Source organism: Halichoerus grypus, chromosome 3 (assembly GCF_964656455.1).
Source record: "Halichoerus grypus chromosome 3, mHalGry1.hap1.1, whole genome shotgun sequence".
Lineage (NCBI taxonomy): Eukaryota > Metazoa > Chordata > Mammalia > Carnivora > Phocidae > Halichoerus > Halichoerus grypus.
Window position 1 is genome coordinate 14,117,777 of NC_135714.1, and position 4,999 is coordinate 14,122,775.

Consider the following 4,999-nt stretch of genomic DNA (forward strand, 5'->3'; position numbering starts at 1 on the left):
TATCCCTGTGTTATGAGCATCTGGAAAGAGCTAGGCACATGGTAGATGCATGCAAAATAGCCAAGGAATCAACAAAGTCTGTCATGCTTCTCACACAGAGTTACAAGTCTGGAGAGCCCATGGTGGTGTGACAGCAAGTACCTGCATCCACAGATTAGCATGGCCTAACTTTCTGGGTATTGGTAGTACTTGACGATCTATGGTAGAGGGCACGATTTTTATATTTAAACAAGTGTGGCTAGATTATGGAGTAAAAACTCAGAATGTTTAAAGATGGAGCTCAGACTTCAAAGAACCTGACCAGCTTATGGTGGTCATTGGGGGTCTGCCTCAGGTCCCTGGGGTGGGGAGAGGGGTGTCAGGGATAAATTCATTCTCTCCTGCAGTTAGAAATCTTTGGGGTGAAATTGTCAGAGACGGACTAAAGTACTGCTTCCACAAGTCCTCAATGTGGTATTATTATTATTATTTTTTAAAGATTTTATTTTTAAGTAATCTCTACGCTCAACATGGGGCTCAAACCACAACCCCGAGATAAGAGTCATACACTCACCAACTGAGCCAGTCAGGTGCCCCTCAACGTGGCATTATTAACAATGGGAGGCAGGAAGGTGGAAGAGAGAGGCCTTTGAAAGGACATGGCCAGTTCTGCCAGTACTTACAGATGCATCATATCTTTTGTCAGAGATTTCAGACAGCAGTGTGGACCTTTAGTTCAAGAGATCCTTTGAGAATCTGCTAAAACATGTAGACTCTGTAAACTTGCACCGTCTACCAATTTGGCTGTAGTAGATTGTAACTTCAGCTTAATGTTTATTGTGTCCTCATTGCTGCTAGGTGTGGTGAATTATAACAGTTAGGATTATTCTTTGGGAATGTGACTAAGGCTTTGGTAATATGGGGAAGGGTGAAAAGCGAGTTACTGTTTGGTGGGGCATATGGTCTGAATTGGTATCCTAGATGACATTTTTCTCGATTCCTTCTGGTCTTCAGTGGTTTTTCCAGCGGGTCACTCCTAACCTGTCCCTCACAGGCAGTCTCTCACTCCTGTCTTTTCTTCTCCCTGTCTATGCCAATCCTTTTGTTCCTTTTAGATTCTTTTTGCTCCTCCCCAGATGCACTGGGCCACCAGAACCTGGATGGAGCCAGCTACAGTCCATCCCCACTTCCCTGTTAGCTGGGAGGCATTGGGGACCATGTAACATACACCGAGCTTTTTCATACAGTTCCGCTGTGCCTGTGGATCTCAGATTAATAAGCCCTGCCCAAGTCTGAGTCTAAAAAAGGAGGTCTATTTATTTTCAGGGTGAACAGAGGTAAGGAAGAGGGAATAAGGTGAACCAGGAGGTTCTTCCTGTTGTTTGGAATTGCTGGGGAAGGGGAAGGCGGGGAGAGAGGTGAGTGGGCCCCAGTGTGTAGAGCATCACTGGCAGCAGGCGGCAGCTAGCATCCAATCACAGCCACATGCCTACTGTACTGTGTAATTCTGTAGCTCTTTTGGCAGTGCTTACAGGCATGCTCTCTCTGAGTGCTATTGATTTCTTGGGGAAAGGAGATGAAAAACAAGTGTTATACTTGGTGTCGTGTGTTTTCTGGGGGAAGTAAATAGATTAGCCAAATTGGACAGACAAGATCAGGGCAAAGAGAGAAGAGGCTCCCTGGAACAGCCTTCTCTGAAATGGAATCTCTTAAAATGATCCACAGGGGAAATAAAATGATTAGGCAGGGCAGGGATTTATCCTGTACTCAGATTGAATGTCACATTTTGTTTCCGTCTCAGCTTCATGTCCTGGGACTCAAACCACTCTGCTTTCCACCAGATTGCTGTTTGATCCCAGCAGCTCCGCTTGCCTGTGTCTTGACTATGCCCGCCCCCCCAAAATGCCAGGGCCAACTGTCACTATGTTTCTGGGTGCTGCTCTAGAACAGCACTGTCTGATAAAACTTTTTGTGATGATGTAAATGTTTAAACAGTTCTCTGCCATTAAATACAGTAGCCCACTGGCCTCATGGAGCTTTTGAGCACTTAAAAGGTAGCGGGTATGACTGTGAAACTGAATATTTAATTTTAGTTAATTTAAATGGAAATAGCCATTTGTAGCTCTTTTTTTTAAAGAAACTCTGGAAGAGCAGCTTAAGACCACTCAGTGGTTGTTCCTACTCAGTCAGTGGCCTGAGCAGTGGCCACACACTCCAGTCTTCAGCAGGGAACTGCTGACCAGACACAGCTTGCCCTCAGACCAGTCTGCGACTTCAGATGGGGTAGCAGTGAACTCAGGAGCTGGAGCAGTTCCCTCACCATGAAATTCCTCCTTCGTCACGGCCTTTTCAGCAGCAGCCTGCTCTTCCTTTTCAGTCTCTTGAGGATCTCTGTGGAAGTAGAGATCAGGGTTGATCTCCCATGGGTGTTCACGGGAAATGGTGCCACGCATGCGCAGAACTTCCCAGGCCAGCATCCACCACATCAGACCCACTGACTGAGCTCCCTTGTTGTTGCAAGGGATGGTGGTGTCCCCAGAGCTCAGAGGAGAGTCTGTTACACAGAGTAACGGTAGGCAGGTTAACATGTCTCCATGAGAGGCTGGTGGTCAGCCCTGGAGTCGGTAACCACCAGAAGTCTCGGCTCTCAGAAGGCTGCCTGGATCTGGTTAGTGAAGGTTCCAGGAGTGAAGCAGCCAGCTTTAGGAGTGGCTCCAGTAGCTGCAGCAAACTTCAGTACAGCTCGCTGGCCAATATTCCCGGATGGTATGACACTGACATCAGCTGGGTTTTCAGTGGCAACAATGGCATGAGCTGTGAGCAGAAGCTTCTCCAAGGTTCTTTTCAGTTTTATGATGTAGATACCATCCCTTTTCCTTTTGCAGATGTACTGTTCCATTTGGAAGTCAGGGTTGGTGCCACCTAAGTGGGTTCCTGCTGCAAGGAATTTGAGGATATCCTCCTTCATTTGCTGGACATCAAGGGCTCCGGACATTGTGAAAGTTTCCCTTTAAGTTATAATGGGAACACAGAACAACACCATTATGGACTCCTCCCTGGGTAGTGCGGGAAGGCCATATATAGCTATTTGCTGTCCTCTTGTGCAGTGAAGTTTTAGATTCTTGCAATCCCGGAAGTGTGAACCAGCGGCATCCACATCACCCGGGATTGGGAGATTGTTTTAGACATGTGGTATCTTGGGCCTCACTCCAGATTTACCGAACCAGAATCTACATTTTAACAATATCTTCAGGTATTAGAGTGTACATTAAAGTTTGAGAAGCAGGGCTGGAAATGAGTAAGTCTCAGGAAGAGATGCAGTGTCAATCAGAGTCAGCTGGGTTATGCTGCAGTAGCAAACAAGCCCCAGATCCAGTGGCTTAAAATAAACAAATTTTACTTCTCATGAATGCTTCTTGTCCGTGGTGGGCCAGAGGGGGCTCTGTTCCACATCGTTCTTACTCCAAGTTCCAGGCTAATGGGCCAGTGCTCTCTGGATCATTTGTCATTGCTGTGACATAAGGGAAACCAGACAGTGTGGTGAAACCTCTACTTTCTACTCACATTTCATTGACCAAAGCATGTCACGTGACTGCACCTAACTCTAAGGGGACAAGGAAGTGCAAGCTTATCAAATGCCCAGAAGGGGGAGAAACAGAATATCTGGTGAACATATATGGTGAACAGTGCTAATGACTGCCACACATAAGCATAATTACAGCTTTTTGTTTGTTTGTTTTTTAAACAGCCAGTTCTAAAGATCATCATTTCAAGCCTGGACTTGCCATAGCTTTCTAATTGGTCTCCCTGTTGTCCTTTCTTTTTTTACATCACTACCATATTAATTCTCTTAAGGCATTGCTCTGAATATTTCATTTCTCTGCTCAAAACCCTTCAATGACACCTCATTGTCCACCAAGTTGAGTAAACTCCTTTTAGCATGATGTAGTGGAAAGAATGCTACTAATTTATGTGTGACCTTGAACAGTGTTGCTTAAATTCTCTGAATCACAGTTTTCTCATCATTTAATTTGGAGATAAAAATACCCACCTTCAAGGGCTGCTATGAATCTTAAGTAAAATAATGTGTATAGAGTGCATAGTGTATTAGACATTTAGTAAATAAGAGCATAATCCCTGTCATGAGCTCTTAGAGCACACTATGTGTATCTGTATCATAATATTTATCCAAAACATATTGAGATGACCTATTGCATGTCTGTTTCTCCTAGTAGACTTGAATTCCTTCAGGACTTTGACTTTACAATTACTGAGCCTAGCATAAGGCTCTGCAGGTAGAAGATTCTTATTAAATGTTGTTTTAACTGCACATCATTCGTTAAGGATTGTGAGCTCTCCCTAGCAAGGTTGCCTTACGTGTGTACCCGGTGTTATAACCAAGCCATACCACTTGCTGTTTCTTAAAATAACAGCATGTTCCTCACCTCTGGACCTTTGCTCATGATGTTTCTGTTTCTGATAGAAACTTTTTCCTTCCTGTACCTTAGCCTTGCAAAAGTTTGCTCATCACTTAAGCCCCACCTAAAGTGGCACCTCTACAACTATTATTTTTCTAATTCCTGAACCTGAAAGCAACATCTCCATTCTTTGAACATTCATAGTATTCAGAGAAGACTTCACACAGAAGGCTGTGATTTGGGATTCCTCTGGGAAAGTAATGACCAGGGGATTTATACTGGGAAGGCAAAGTGGAGAGCAGGAGGCAGGTAGGACATTCCAGGTTGACCAGGGTGGGCCTCCACATCTCCAGATGGCTCAAGTGCAGGGAGGATGGAAAAAGAAGTCAGAGACAAGGCCGGAGAGATAGGCAGATAGGAGAGGTTAATGGCGTTGTCATGGTTAAGAAGGTTGAATTTTATCTTAAGCCAATGGAGATAACTTTGAGCAGGGAAGTGACATGATCAATTTTGTGACCTAGAAAAACCAGTTTATTGAGGATGAGAGTATGATATTTAATAATTGATATTTAATAGAGATATTAAATATTTAATAATTGATC

General features: G+C 44.3%; 1 pseudogene; it reads right to left on the reverse strand.

The window, feature by feature from the left end:
- Positions 1-2,134: 2,134 nt before the first annotated feature.
- Positions 2,135-3,016, reverse strand: LOC118535501 (small ribosomal subunit protein uS2 pseudogene; annotated as a pseudogene).
- Between the last annotated feature and the right edge of the window lie 1,983 nt (positions 3,017-4,999).